The following is a 16,058-nucleotide window of genomic DNA, read 5'->3' on the forward strand; positions in this document are numbered from 1 at the left end:
TAAGACAAACTATAGCTATGATAACTAATTAACTAGTATATATTTACTTATACGCGTTATTTTCTCAATATTAAATTGATCTAATCTAATTTAGTTTTTTAGTTAATATAAATCTTTAAAAGTAAAAAGTACCACAAATAAACTAAGATGGAGAAACTAAGTAGTTGAAATTAAAATATGCTTTCAATGTTACCAAAATGATCTTAATTTACTCGTATTTTCAAATGACTAAACTTGATACCAATGATGTCACATGTCCCCCAATCAAGCCATAATTATTATTCTATACAAAAAGGAAGATTTGATCTTTCTCCCTATATATACTCCATCTGTTACTAACAGTACTTGTTTAATTTTTCTTTTTTCATTTATCTATTTTGACAAATAAAAAAAGGACAAAAAAAAATTAACATATCCTTAATTATTTAATTTTGAAAAAAGTAGAACTTCTTGAAAATTTTAAATTTTTAATTCATCTACTTCATAATTAATAGAGATAAAATGGTAAAACTCACTATATCAATAATTATTTTCTTAACAGGTATGTCAATTCAAAAGTGGACAAGTAATTAGGGATAAAGGGATTACAATTAATGAGTGATTTCTTTCAATACAAAATGAACTCTGTGATTTCTCAAAATTTTACATACTCGAATTGTAATCTTGATGTAATAAAATAAGAAATACTGGCAAATTAAGAGTATTGGTGTGTGTATTTTGCACGTGAATTCACGTATAATTAAACCTTGGAATAGGTCAACTAGGAATAATATTGACTAGATCAAAATATTCTAATTTATCCTTCTGTTAACCATAATTACGAAAACTATCACTGCACGAACATTACATATTCATCTCAAAAGTACTACTACTACTCACTTTATTTGAGGGTTCAATATTAAACTCATATTAATAAATTCTTTAGAAAATATATTTTTAGGTAGTTGACATTTCTTATGTTGTTTTTAATTAATTTGTGCATGGAATAGTTGAACTCTACTAGCTTTAAATTTCACCAACAGCCAAATTATATTAGTAACAAAGGCATCCATGGTTTGATTTGGATGATTTAATATTGCAGTTTGACTGTTACCATAGTTTCGTGATGGGTTAACATACATCAAATCACACGTTTTTCCCTTTAAATGGATCGTTCCTTAATTATTGCCCTTTAGCAATCAAACTTATGTTTAGTGTGACACAAGTTCTTTAGAAACTGAAGTCATAACTTAGGAATATTATGATACGAAAATATAAACTTATACCCACGAAAAACTATTTGTTACTAAGGACATAAATTAAAGACCAGCACAAAATATGGACAAAGGTGAAAATGGCCAGTTAACATATGCAGCTAAAAATCATAACCATCCATCCTCTTTTAGATTTTTATTGTTTTCTTGCTTACACTATTCACAGAGAATGTTCAGTCTATTTCACAAAGCAGCTTCGACTCTTGCCTTTTTAACAGAGTTTTTACTAATTGATTCAAAAGTTTGAGAAGCTTCCCAAGAAACAGGAAATGTTATTCTGAGTTACTTGGAGCCTTTTCCTTTGGATGCTTAGAGCCATAGTGATCCACAAGTTGGTTTTGATTTGCTAGCTGCGCCTGAAAAAAAACAAAACAAATTGCTCAAGTGAAAGCATAGAAAACCGACAAAAACCTTAGCATGCCTTGAGAAAAGGAGTACAGCACAGTTGTTGATAATGCAACATAGAACATGTAGCTATTGAGTTAAACCTAGTGCAACTATAAAGTAAGTTTTAATCATTTGTGATACTAACTTTTTCCCAGTTTTAACTGACAGACACAGGATACAATCTGTTTGTGGCTCTTGAATCCAGTAATTTGGTAAGGCACTGAAGCCTAATTAAATGTAAATCAAATGACAAACAAAGTTGATCTACCCTACTCTTTGGTAAATAGTTACTTGCAGTCGGTGTTTTCATTAAACCAAGAATACATATCACTTAACCATTGATTAATGTATATGAAAGACACTTCTCTTGCATTCATTGATTTGGTGTAAACACCGGGTGCAGATAAGTTATTATCCTACTCAATGCTCCCATCTTACACATAAAGTGCCCCTAATGGGCGGGTAACAACCATGAAAACTTGTTCCTACACACAAATCCCCCATTCCCCTCACCCCCAAAAAAAAAATAAAGGAAGAACATAAGCATTATAAGGAAGAACTTAGTAAGGATTTTGTTTCCTGCACGGTTTCATGGAAAGACAACTTGACCATTTAAACAATGGATTACTACAAGTAAGGAACAAGTGTGAGGGATTACTATGGCAATGTACTGCAATACACAAAGCATTGACAGGTAAGAAAGGACTCCTGGGAGAATAGGAGAGGGGAATGTGGGGCTTCCATGCTCCTCTTTCAAAGGGGTGAAAGCCCATTTTCTCTTTTCAATTTGTTTACTAGAGTGCATTCACTTGAAAAGGGATAACTTGTAGTGCTTTGAGTATAATGAGTAGAGGACTGAAGCTGTAGACGAGCAAACAAAACTAGACATAGAGCTCATTTGAGACAATGTTAATTAGTGATTTGAAGCAGCCGGATATAATAAGTCATTCAACCACCATTGAGAACATAGATTTGACCCCAAACAAAGTAGAATCTCAACATTTCACTAACCTTACGAGTCATGTCTTAGACTCACTCGATCAGTTTAAGTTCCTAAGAAATATAGATACAAAAGGAAAAGTACGGCTAGGCTAACCACTATAAAGGGAAGTTACATCACCACAGGTTGAGCGAGTAAAAAATGTTAAAGGAACTATGGATAACAAGCAAGCACTTGGTTATTATTTTGGCTGCTCCAAATTTCCAACTTGTCATGGGAAACTGAATGATTTCAAATAGCCTAGATTCTTTACAAAAATTGGCAATACATTTGAAGTTATAAAATTGTTTTCAGGGAAGTTCCAATAAAAATCTAAAGCAATAGCAGATGAGAAATGTAATCTAAAAACAATAATAAATGCCTAAATGGTGAGTAAGTAGGAAGAGGTTAAAACGGAAATACAGGTACTAAACTACTAGGTAGTTGAATTAAGAACACGGGATGATTTCAGGATAACACAATAACAGATGAGGAATGTAAACAAACAGGGACAGCAGAAGCTACTTAACGTGGTTGGAAGTTGGAACCTTATTACTAATATGGATGGATAACCAATCAACCAACTATCTAATTCCATTGTGTTTCCTTTCAGCGCCAACTTCTATGTGTTGTTGTTTGGATACCCAGAAAAGAAAAGGAAGTATTGGAATGTTAAGTGTTCTGTAAAAAGCTTTATGAATATGATAAGCAACTTTTCCCCAAGAAAAACTTCAGTTGCAACATTTCCAATGAATTGGTTCCTTTAATCTAAACCTAATTTTTCCTTTCAAACAAACAAATACCAGAAAAATCACTCTTTGATTCCTTTATTTTACTTTAGATGCGATTCTGTCTACATATTCGTTCAACAACTTTCTTGATATCCAAAACGAAGGTTAAATGATTGTAAATTCCTTCCCAGCAGCATAACCCACCAAACTATACAAAAAAAAACTTGGATCTAGATTACTATCCATAAAAGGAAGAAAAAAAATCAAATAGACACCAAAAATTCCACAAATTACAGCCACATAACAGATAAACAAGCACATACAAGCGAATCTAGCAGAAAGAATCGAAATTGTTGAAAGGAAAACGAAAAGGGTGTATAGAATTTTATACTTTACAAATGGGACAGATGACTTTGAGGCCAACGGCACGGGCTTCAAGCTGAGACCCTTTTCCTTTCTGATTCTTCTCGGCATTTTTCCTCTGAGCCTCGATCTTTTGCTTTCCCCTTGTCATCTCTCCCTCTCAGCAAGATGGTACTGAGTTTGGAGTTTGTACACAATTTTGCTGGTCATTAGAGAGGTGGGCAGATGCTTTTTAGGGGACGGGTTTAAAAGTTATGCGGGTATTAGTTATTTCATCTAATTGTTGTTTTACTTTTTAATATCTGAATAAATTATATATTAACTAACAATTAAACGATCACTTATTTTGTACTGTAATTATTTTATTTTTTTAAATATAATATTTATTTTAATTATTACTCTAATTTTATTAGCATATTATATTGATAATTTTATATTATGTTATGTAATGATTGTTTTGATGTAATTGCATTTATTTTGATTTTTCTTTTTATTTAATATTTAGTTTAGTATAATAATTTTGTGTTGTATAAAAATAAGGGAGATATTATAGTGTAATAGTGATATGGGAATCGAGCTGAGAAGCCATACTATGATGATCAATGAGAGGGTGGTGGAGATGAGGATAAAGAGGTGCTTGACAATTTTAAATAATCAATTTGGATTCGTGTTAAGGCATTAGGATATACAAGTTATTTATCTCGTAAAGAGATTAACGAAGCAATATACGGAAAGAAAGGACTCACATATAGTGTTCATCGATAATAACGTTCCAATGGAGTTTCTTTCGAGCCGATTGGAGGTTAGGGGTGTAGTTATGGCATACACTAGGGTGATCAACAACATGCATGATGAAGTCAAGACTCATGTAAGAATTGTGGGAGGAGATCCACAGAGCTTCTCAGTTTTGATGAAGTACACTAGGGATCAACCCTTATGTCACAGACTTAGAGTTTTCGCTAAAGCTCTGTGCGGCACTTGACAACTTATTCACTACTCTTGCAAGATCTTGTAAGCTCAAGCAAGCCTTTAAAACTAAGATCGCTAATAAGAGAATGCCAAGAAATACTTAGAAAGAACAAGAGAGTTTTTGGAAGAAGGCTTTTGTATTGCTTGTGGAATGCTTTACAACTTGGTTGATGCCTTACAAATGAATGCCCCATCTATTTATACTACAACCTAGGGGCTAAAGTGCAAATAAAATTTACTTTACAAGTCCCTAAAGTATTTACACTTTGGTCCCTCTCTAGAACTCTCAACATGTTCTAGGATATTCCAAAGTATTCTTAAAATATCTAAAGTGTTTCTAGAGTCTTCTAAGGAAATTCTCTAAGGAATTCTAGAGTGTTCTATTAACCTCCCCACAACTCTAGATTCTTCCCCCTTATTCCATTGCCAAATTTGAACTGTGAAGTGCCGTGACATGACACTCTCCCCCACCTATTGATGGGACGACTGCGTCGCATCGTCGCTGCATCGCCAATCGAGACTTGTCTTCTCATACGCGTGACCAATAGTCTATTGACCCGATCAACGCCCTCGCGCGACTCCTTCAGTTGCTTCCTAATCTCTTTCAGCTCGGCCTTATAATCTACCTCCTTCCTAGGAGACACACACCTTGGCGGCTTCTTTGGCATTACGACGTTGTTCTCTTCTAGAACCTTCTTCATACATGGTGGCAAGGACCTTTTTGCACCATTGTCTTCTTTCGAACTTGCAATGGTGGTTATAAAAGCTGACTCATTCTTCTTGGGGATTCTTACGAGCTGCTTGGCTGTTAGATGGACTTGTTCTTCCGTCTTTGGTACCTTAACCAGGGGCACCATACATGATCCTACTTGCTCCATGACTAGAAGTCGTTGGAGGTAAGGGTTTATCACCGCGTGACACTCTTGGAAGAACTCATGCCCTAGAATGATATCGAAGAGGTCTAAATGAGTGACAGTGAAGTTGGTCTTACCTTGCCACTCGCCTAACGTGATGCTTACTCCATGCGCGACTCCACACACGGGAGTCCGTGGTGCATTGACCGTCTTGAGTTGGGCGTTACTTGGATTGAAACTCAGCCCCAACCTAGTCGCTGCTGTTTTGGTCATGATATTGGCCTCTACACCCGTGTCGACCATAACACGAGCGGATCTTCGATTAATCGTGATGTTGACATATTGTGCGCTATATTCTTTCGGCTTCCCTAGTTGCTTGGTGCTAGCTCTGTATAGTCCTATCAAGCCCAACTGCATCGTATCTATGCCTTGTCCTTACTCTTGTGCATCATTCTTCTTCCGCTCTCGCAGGATAGCACTAAGGCTCTTCAATTCAGGTCACCTTGCATAGCCATGCGACCCACCGCATATGTAGCAACCATTTATCTTTGTAGGCTCTGTCTTCCTCTCGACATACCTTTGACGTCCAAACTTCTTACCATCGGACTTATAGGTATCATGCTTCTTGGGATGTGGCCGATGCTCCTCGACTTTGCCACGATCTCCCCCACTATGGTCATGACTACCTCTCAGCTCCTCTTCTCCAGCTCTGTCGGGCTTCTCATGCCTGAAGTCTGTCAAAGCTTCAGCCTGCGTGATGGCTTCATCTATAGTCCTGACTTGTCGGCGTTCTAACTCCATCCTGGCCCAATTTTGTAGCCCATCCATGAAGTGGAACAACATATCTTCATCCGTGAGGTTAGGAATCTGAAGCGTGATGGTGGTGAACTCATTCACGTATGCGCGTATGCTGCATGTCTGCTTCAGCTCCCTAAACTTGCGCTTCGCCTCATAGATGACGTTGTTAGGGAAGAAAGCCTTCTTGAACTCCACATGGAATTGCTCCCAAGTGTTGATGGTGCAAAGTCCCTTCCCCATTTCCAACTATTTACGCCTCCACCATAGCATGGTCATCTCCGAAAGATACAATACAGCGGTGTTGATCTTGTTTTCATTGTTCTTCACTCGGTTACACTTAAAGTAATTTTCCAAGTGCCATAAGAAATTCTCCACCTCTTGCGCGTCGCAGACGCCTTTGAACATATATGGCTTGGGAGACTCGACCTTGGCCTCCCTATATCGGTCGAACGACAACGATCCTCCAACTTCCACACCCTCTTTGAGTGCTTTCATCTCGGCCTTCATGGTCTCAATCGTGCTTAACGCCTCCATGAGTCGACACTCCAAGGAAGTGATGACCTCATTCATCTCAAACTCGGCACGCTGGCGGCCCTCCAACTCCCTGCGGATGTTGTCAAGTCTCCTCAAGGGTGAAGTCCTCTAGAGTCTTGAACTTGCCATCGACCTTGTTCATGCGTCTGCCTAAGATCTCCACGGCCTGCCTCGCCGTTTCAACCCTTGCGATCCACTCCTCTCCGGGTGTGACGTCAATCGGATCCTCGCCACAGTCATCGTCACTTGCTTCAGTGGTCGAATGTGGGTGAGATGTTAGCGCCTTGCTTGGTGTAGGGTCGAGCAGTGTTTTCTCGTTACTCTTAAGGTGCTTCTTTCCCTTGTGGTCCTTCTTTTCACCATCCGGACGAACATTGGTGGTGCTAGTGGCTTTTGTGTCTTCTTCGTTAGCCATTCTCTTAGTACAAACCTTTGCTCTGATACCACATTGTCACGGACTTAGAGTTTTCGCTAAAGCTCCGTGCGGCGCTTGACAACGTACTCACTACTCTTGCAAGATCTTGTAATCTCAAGCAAGCCTATACGACTAAGATCACTAAGAGAATGCCAAGAAAGACTTAGAAAGAACACGAGAGTTTTTGGAATAAGGTTTTTATATTGCTTGTGGAATGCTTTACAACTTGGTTGTATGCCTTACAAATGAATGCCCCATCTATTTATACTACAACCTAGGAGCTAAAGTGCAAATAAAATTTACCTTACAGGTCCCTAAAGTATTTACACTTTGGTCCCTCTCTAGAACTCTCTACATGTTCTAGGATATTCCAAAGTATTCTTAAAATATCTAAAGTGTTTCTAGAGTTTTCTAAGGAAATTCTCTAGGGAATTCTAGAGTGTTCTACTAACCTCCCCATAACTCTAGATTCTTCCTCCTTATTTCATTGCCAAATTTGAACAGTGAAGTAGCAGGACATGACACTTAACTTATTTTATTTGCATTGGCAATGAACGCATTGACTAGACAAATCTATGTGAGGTGTTGTGATATATGTTATTTGTGGATGACATAATTCTGGTTGACAAGATTCAGTGGTAATAACACTAAGCTAGAGATTTGTAGAGAGTCTAAACAATTTAGGTTGAACATGATCAAAATAAAATACTTGGAGTGCAAGTTTAATGACGTGATTTATGAAGGTGATGTGAAAGATATAATATTATTATACATGTTATCCAAAAGAGTGAAAGTTTTAAATATCTTGAGTTTATTATTCAAAGGATAGGGAGTTTGGTGGGGATTCTATTCATCATATTGTTGCAAAGACGGATAAAATGAAGGCTTGATTTCGAAGCTTTATGTGATAAAAAGCTGGTGCAACCAAAATTTAAAAGCAAATTCTATAGCGTAGAGTGTCTGGAAGTCAACAAATCTCACCTTCAAACGATGAAAGTTGTGAAAATGGAATCCAGCGAATGAACTATCTTAATTATGAGAGCAGCGGAAAGTCACTAGAGATGCGATGGATGTGCAGAAATATTAAGGAGATATGCTTAGACATTAGTATATCTGGGACAAGGTGAAATTAACTTTCGTGGTGGACAAGATGCGGAAAGCTAGACTGGGACAATTTGGGAATGTGAAGAGGAGATGCGCGGATATTAGTGCAGAGGTGTGAAAAGTTGGTTATGAATGATTTCAAGAGAGTTAGATCGAAAAAGTATTGAGGAGGGATATTTAGACATGACATATCGTAGTTTTAGCTTAGTGAAGACATGACCTTATACAAAGGGGTAGAAGACACAAATTAAGATAGAATGTTAGTAGATAATATTGTCTTGTTGTTTATTCATATTAGTAGTCATAGTATTGCTCTTGTAATTTCTTGTCCTTCAATTTCTTTTGCCATATGTTTTTTCTCTACCTCGATTAATGTATTATTTTATTGTAGTTTTTGTTATGTTATTATCTTTTGTTTTTTATACTTTCATTATAATTTTTTGGAAATATTGTGGACTGTTTGTTTGTGAGTTGATGATCTATCATCATTCATCAATAACCTCTCTACTTTTAGGTAAGAACAATATTTACACTTTATACTCTCTAAACCACAATTTATGGGATACGCACATTGAGTATGTTGTTATAACTATTTTTATAATAACTCTTATCTTTTTATTTTTATTTTTGTAATATGCTTGTTCTTTATATCATTGGTGTGTGACATTACTAAACATCATAAAACAACACAATTAATCTAAAATATTATTTTCATCAAAATAATACAATACAATATAATCATTATAAAATAATAAGTAACAACTCTGCGGATACGCTCTTAGAAAATGGAAATTATATGACATTAATTACCATTTTTAATTATAAGCACTTTCAACTTACATTATCTTATGTGTTTTTCGCGTTTTATTTTTCTCGCGAAAGATTAATTTTCAATGTGATAATTTTTATTACAATGCTAAAAGAGAAGAATAGTCATCTAATAAAAAAATAGGTGTTTAGGCAATATTAAACTAAATTACAGATAACTCTATTTATTAATCTACGAAACCAGAAATTAAATAAGGATTCAAACTCCCTCCGGAGGAAGGTGCTAAATACCGTTAGATATTAACAAATGTGAGTGCCAGCCGAATTCATTTATAAGGCAAAATTAGGTGATAAAGTATATTTGTAAGCAAAATTAGGTAATAAAGTAAATAAATTATATTATTTAAGCTAAAAATTACTAAGTGATTAAACGTGTGAACTTATTCATAACTAAGTAAGTAAATAAAGTCCAAGCATGTGAGATTAGAAATAACATACCGAAATACTGAATACCATATCAAAGTATAAAATTACATAAATAACAGATACATATTATTAAAACAAATATGCAACCTAGTATTAGTATAAACTAAATGTTTAGAAGTTAAAACTTTGACTACTCTATTGTAGTCTTCTCCTTTTTTCTACCGCATACATACAATATAGTTGTTGTCTAATGAAAGTATCTAGTATCTTATAGAAGTTGTATCATGATATAAAGTATTTAAATTTTTCAATGATAAAAATTAATAGATGAATAAAATTTAAAGTATTATTTATAGAATCTTTAACTTGATTTAAGATCATCGTATTATCAATCACTATTTTCTTATCTATTTTTATATAGCTAGTAATGAGTCTATCTTGTGACATAAAGAAAAATTATATGGAACGATACATAGCCAATAAAGAAGGAAGACGAAAATATATGTTCATGCTATATTCATTCTAGCGTTCCATTTGATTTAAATCTCTTGCCACCAGCACTTTACTTCCTCTGTTCATTTTTACATACATATCTATTAAAAAATAATTATTATCATGGCTATGTTATCATATTATAAGTAAAAGTAAAATCTATTTTTAAAATAGTGAATTTAACATCAAAACTAATAATTCAATGGACTACGTTGCTACCCATTGTTTTAGCAAAATTAGGAAGAAACTCCTTCGTTTGAGGGAAAAGAATAAAAAATAAAAAAACAAAGAAGAAATATCTTACCCAAATCATATGTTTTTTTTCATATCTGTTTAATATTATTGTCTCTCATAACTTTTCGTCACTGTTAACTCATGAAATGGTCAGAAAAAATACGAGTGTGAATTGATGAATGATTTGCTACATTTTTTCATCAACTCTTTCTTATGAGGTACCTCGAATTTTGTTGAGTTTCGAACTTAATCATTTTTTGCAAATAACACTTGAGAATTTTTAAGAAGAAGAAGAGTACAAAACTTAAAGAAATTGTAGTTTAAAAGTGTGAGGAAACCCCTCTATATATAGCTACCAAATAGTAGTATAAATAGGTGTTAATTGTGTCTTATCCGAAAAGTGACAACCTTTCGAAAAAGTCAGTGCTTATCGAAAAAGGCACAGCTCATCAAAAAAGGCACAACCCTTTAGAAAAGTCACAACCCTTCGAAAAAATCACAACCCTTCAGAAAAGTCACAACTCATTGAAAAAGTCACAACCCGTCAAAAAAGTCACAACCCTTTGAAAAAGTCACAACTCATTGAAAAAGTCACAATCTTTTAATTTGAAAAGGTATCTACTTTCAATATAATAAAATCAATTAAATTAATAAATAAAATAATTGAGTGTTTTTAATTTGGGGTATTATAGTAATTCAACATTCAAGTTTGGAAGTTCATGCTTTTAAGGTAGTATAGAAGATATATAAAGTAGGAATATATTTCTAATCCTTCAAAGTCATGAAGGAAATCTCCAAAGTCATGAAATGTGGATTTTGCTATAGAACATCCACATACACATTTTTTTTTTTAAAATCAAACTTTTGATCCGAAGATTATTATTTACAACAACAACTAAATTTTAAATATGCCAACAATCAAAAACGAAAAGTACATTAGTGAATATTGATACATATGATTCCGAATCCAAGTCGGGCACTACTACGAGACAACTTGCTGAGTATGGATAGTCCTATTATTGTTATACTACTTGAATCCTATTTGGATTATACTACTGCAGTGAGAGACATCCTATAGTGTATATATACACATCCTCGTACATAAGTAAAGCGAGCCACATAATAATAATAATTGAGTTATATCTTTCGTGATTTTATATGGTATCAGACGCCATGATGGGAGCCAATTCCCCATTTCCTCCGCTACTTCTTCACCCACAACTCTTAGCCATGCTCACCACTTTATCTCCATTAAACTTACCTAAAAAAATTACCTTTTTTGGCGCACACAACTATTGCCTTTCCTCCGTAGTCAAAATCTTCATGGTTACATTGATGGGTCTACTCTGTGCGCAGCGTCAACTATCAGCGACACTGTTGATGCTAAGCCAAACCCAGATTACACACTATGGATACAACAAGATTAGTTAATCCTTAGTCTTCTTATCTCATCCCTCTCTTTATCATCTTCTACCCCTTCGGAATCCATGAACCAACCAGCAGCCCACCTTAGCGATAAAAGTACTCCAAATGACCACAATGTCAACCACAATTCCAATCGAGGTAGAGGTCGTTCATATCGTGGCCGTGGAGGACGTTCCCATCAACGAACTTTCTCCAATAACAATCAGCAATGGAACTCCTATGATTCCCGTCCTTGATGCCAAATTTGCAATGGCGGCAATTATCTTGCCAGCACTTGTTATCAACGCTAAACAACTCACCCTATCCTACTGCATACCTAGCTCATTCATCTCCCCCACCAACCAACAATCAATGGTTTCCAGATACAGGCGCTACTAATCACATCACCTCGGATCTCACTAATATTCATCAAGTTGAGGAGTATAAGGGACCAGATCAAGTTCATGTTGGCAATGGCCATGGCCTTTCCATTCACCACACTGGTAGATCTCTTCTTACCTCTCCCTCTCATTTTTTTTCCCTTAAGAATATTCTACATGTTCCCACTATTACAAAATATCTTCTTTCTATTCAGCGTTTTTCTATCGACAATAATGTTTTTTTTAAAATTTCACCCATTTCACTTTCTTGTTAAGGATCGGGATACCAAGAAGCCTCTTCTTTCGGTCAGAGTAGTGGTGGTCTCTACACTCTCAATTCATCGTCTCCAGCGGACTCTTCCTCTGTGTCAGCTCATTATTCCATCAAGGCATCTCCTTCATGTTGACATCTTCGTCTCGATCATCCGCATCAACGAATTCTTCAACAAATACTTAGAAAAATAATTTGCCTTGTAGTAGTTCTAGCTTTAATAATATATGCAGTGCTTGTCAATTGGGCAAGTCACACAAATTATCTCTTTATTTGAGTCTCAATAAAAGTTCTTCAATTTTACAATTATTATATGTCGATGTTTGGGGTCCAGCTCCTCTTCTTTCGTCACAAGGCCATAAATATTTTTTAGTTTTTGTTGACGACTGCACAAGTTATACTTGGGGATTTCCCATTTCGAACAAGTCCGATACCTTAGCCAAGTTTCAAAAATTCAGAACTCTTGTTGAGCGACAATTCAACACTAAAATTAAATCTATACAATTTGATTGAGGAGGGGAATTTCGTTCCATATCACTTATTTTATCCAATCTTGGTATCTCACATCGTATATCATGTCCACATACTCATGAACAACAGGGTAAGGTTGAACAAAAACATCGACATATTGTCGAAACTGGACTTAGTCTTCTTGCTCATAGTTCTACTGCTGCTCGCTATTGGCATTTTGCATTCAAGTCAATAGTCTATCTAATTAATCGACTCCCTTCATCTACAACTAATGGTCTTTCTCCATATGAACTCGTCCCTCACTCCATACCCGACTATGATTTTTTGAAAGCTTTCGGTTGCCTGTGTTATCCGTACTTACGTCCATACAACAAGCACAAGTTTGATTTTCAAAGCAAGCCTTGTGTCTTTCTAGGATATAGTCCCAGCCACTTGGGTTATAGATGCCTTAATCGCTCCATTGGACGAGTTTATATTGCCCGACACATCAAATTTGATGAGAGCAAATTCCCATTTGTCGAACCTTCTATCCTTGGCCCTCCCCCATCCCAACCAACTTCGTCACACCCTTGGGTTTCTCTCCCTGTTACTATTCCTCCAAATTTTAGTCCTCCACAACAGCCCACACCTCCTAGTTTGTTTCCACCCGCACCTCGTGACACTCATCATTCTTCGTCACCACATTGTAGTACTAGTCACCAAACAATTGTACCCATCACCTCTCCTAGTGAGTCTTGTCCTTCATCGTCGACCTTGTCCATGCCTACATCACCTTCAGTGGCCGACTTCTCTAATTACAATCTTGTTCCTACTTCGCCTCTACCACCCAAGCCACAAATATCAAGAACTCATCACATGAAGCTTCGTAATATGAAGTATTCCACAATTTAAGCTTCTGCCTCATCACCATCCCCTCCAACAATTGAGCCAACTTGCTTCACTGAAGCAAATAAATACAAAGAATGGAGAGCAGCCATGACATCCAGAATGGATGCTTTGCTCCGCAATAATACATGGTCTTTGGTCCCTTATAATCCACCAATAAATGTTCTGGGGTGCAAATGGGTGTTTCGTATTAAAAGAAATTCCACTGGTGCTATTGATCGTTATAAGGCTCGCCTCGTCGCCAAAGGATTCCATCAACTGGAAGGCCACGATTACTCTGAAACTTTCAGTCCGATCGTCAAACTAGCCACAATTCGCATCGTCCTTTCCATGGCAGCAATACATCATTGGTCTTTTCACCAATTAGATGTCCAAAATGCTTTCTTGCATGGGAGCTTCAAGAGCAATTTTTCATGTCTCAACCATCAGGTTTTACTCATCCTCTTTATCCTAACCACGTATGTCACCTAAAGAAGCCCCTCTACGGCCTCAAACAAGCACTCAAGGCCTAGTATATGCGACTTCTTCATTTTCTCTAGCATATGGGATTTGCTGCCTCAAAATCAGACACTTCTCTGTTTATTTATAGGGAAAATGGTGTAACAATATATATCTTGGTCTATGTAGATGATATAATAATTACGGGGAGTCACACCTCATTTTTGGATTCCATTATTTCTAAGCTTGGGTCCGAATTTTCCATACGTGATTTGGGTCCTTTAAGCTACTTTCTTGGTGTTCAAATTTCTACAAGGCCAGATGGTATTTTTCTCTCTCAACACTAATATATCATCAATCTTCTTTCTAAGGCTGGCATGCAACACTGCAAACCTTTAGTAACCCCTATGGCAGTGAATACAAAGCTTCATAGAGAGGACAACCCACTATTTTCTGATGCAACTATGTATCGCCATGTTGTCGGCACATTACAATATGTCACTCTCACACTCCCGGACCTTGCATTTGTGGTTAATAAAGTATGTCAATTCATGCACAATCCCACGGAAAATCATTGGGATGCTGTTAAACGGATACTACGCTACTTACAACACACTCAATATCATCGCTTTCACATTCCTTGCTCATCTAATTTGCTACTTCAGGCTTTTACTGATTAGGATTGGGCAGGCTGCATAGATGATCGCAAATCCACAAGTGGCTATGCAATCTATTTATGTGTTGCTCTTGTCTCTTGATCCTTGAAGAAACAACGCACTGTCTCTAGGTCCTCCACTGAATCTAAGTACAAAGCTCATGCCGATGCAGCTGCTGAATTAACTTGGGTCCAATTTCTGTTGTTTGAGTTAGGTGTGTGTCTCCCAAAGGCTCCAATTCTTTGGTGTGACAACATTGGTGCGACGTACCTTTCCATTAATCCAGTATTTCATGCTCGGACGAAGCGTTGAAATTGATTTTCATTTTATTCGTGACAAGGTTGCTCGAAAAGATCTCTTTGTGCAATTCTTATCCTCCAAGGATCAAATTACGGATGTTTTTACTAAGCCTCTCTCGTCCACCAGGTTTGAGTTCATGCGATCCAAATTGAATGTGTCTTCTCCACCATCAGCTTGTAAAGGGAGTATTGATACATATGATTTCGAATCCAAGTCGGGCACCGCTAAGAGACAACCTGTTGAGTATGGATAGTCCTATTATTGTTATACTACTTGAATCCTATTTGGATTATACTACTGTAGTATGAGAGACATCCTATAGTGTATATATACACATCCTTGTACAGAAGTAAAGCGAACCACATAAAATAATAATTGAGTTATATCTTTCGTGATTGTATATTGAAACATGAATTTTCAACTTAAACTAATTTATGCTTAAAGTCAAATATTATGTTCTCAAGTTCATAGTAAAAGTTACCACATTTAAATTATTTATTTTTATAAACAAACATATATTATACATCAAAACTAGATCATGAGAAATATACTTATATGAAAAAGGTATAATTTTTAGATGCATAAATTTATATCAAAGCAATGTACATTTTGTCTATTAGGAATTTAAAAATATTTATACATAAAAGGAGATATACTCAAAATATCATATCTAAAATCAAATAACATACTCAAAACTCTCTCTTTTCTTAATAGAAAATTATTTAACAAAATCAATTCTTTATATCATGATTTCGAATTATAGGACATTTCTACAAATATATCACACAACATCACCTATTTAAATTATAAAATCATAAAAGCGAGAGACTAAAAGTTTAACACTTTTCAAATACAAAAAGTCAATAATGTTTTTATCGCTACTTACAAAAGAGTATTAATAAAAAATTATATACTTTGAATCTGATTAAAAAAATCTTGTCATATA

At 35.8% G+C, this 16,058-nt stretch overlaps 1 long non-coding RNA gene across 1 annotated transcript; it reads right to left on the reverse strand.

Annotated features, from left to right (window-relative positions):
• Positions 1-1,318: 1,318 nt before the first annotated feature.
• On the reverse strand, positions 1,319-3,930 carry LOC102605386 (uncharacterized). The gene is made up of 2 exons (XR_368765.2): positions 3,742-3,930; positions 1,319-1,609 (listed from the first exon to the last, which is right to left on the reverse strand). It is a non-coding gene; the product is annotated as an uncharacterized lncRNA (long non-coding RNA).
• Positions 3,931-16,058: the final 12,128 nt, after the last annotated feature.

This window comes from Solanum tuberosum, unplaced genomic scaffold (genome assembly GCF_000226075.1).
Source record: "Solanum tuberosum cultivar DM 1-3 516 R44 unplaced genomic scaffold, SolTub_3.0 scf00535, whole genome shotgun sequence".
NCBI classification, from domain to species: domain Eukaryota; kingdom Viridiplantae; phylum Streptophyta; class Magnoliopsida; order Solanales; family Solanaceae; genus Solanum; species Solanum tuberosum.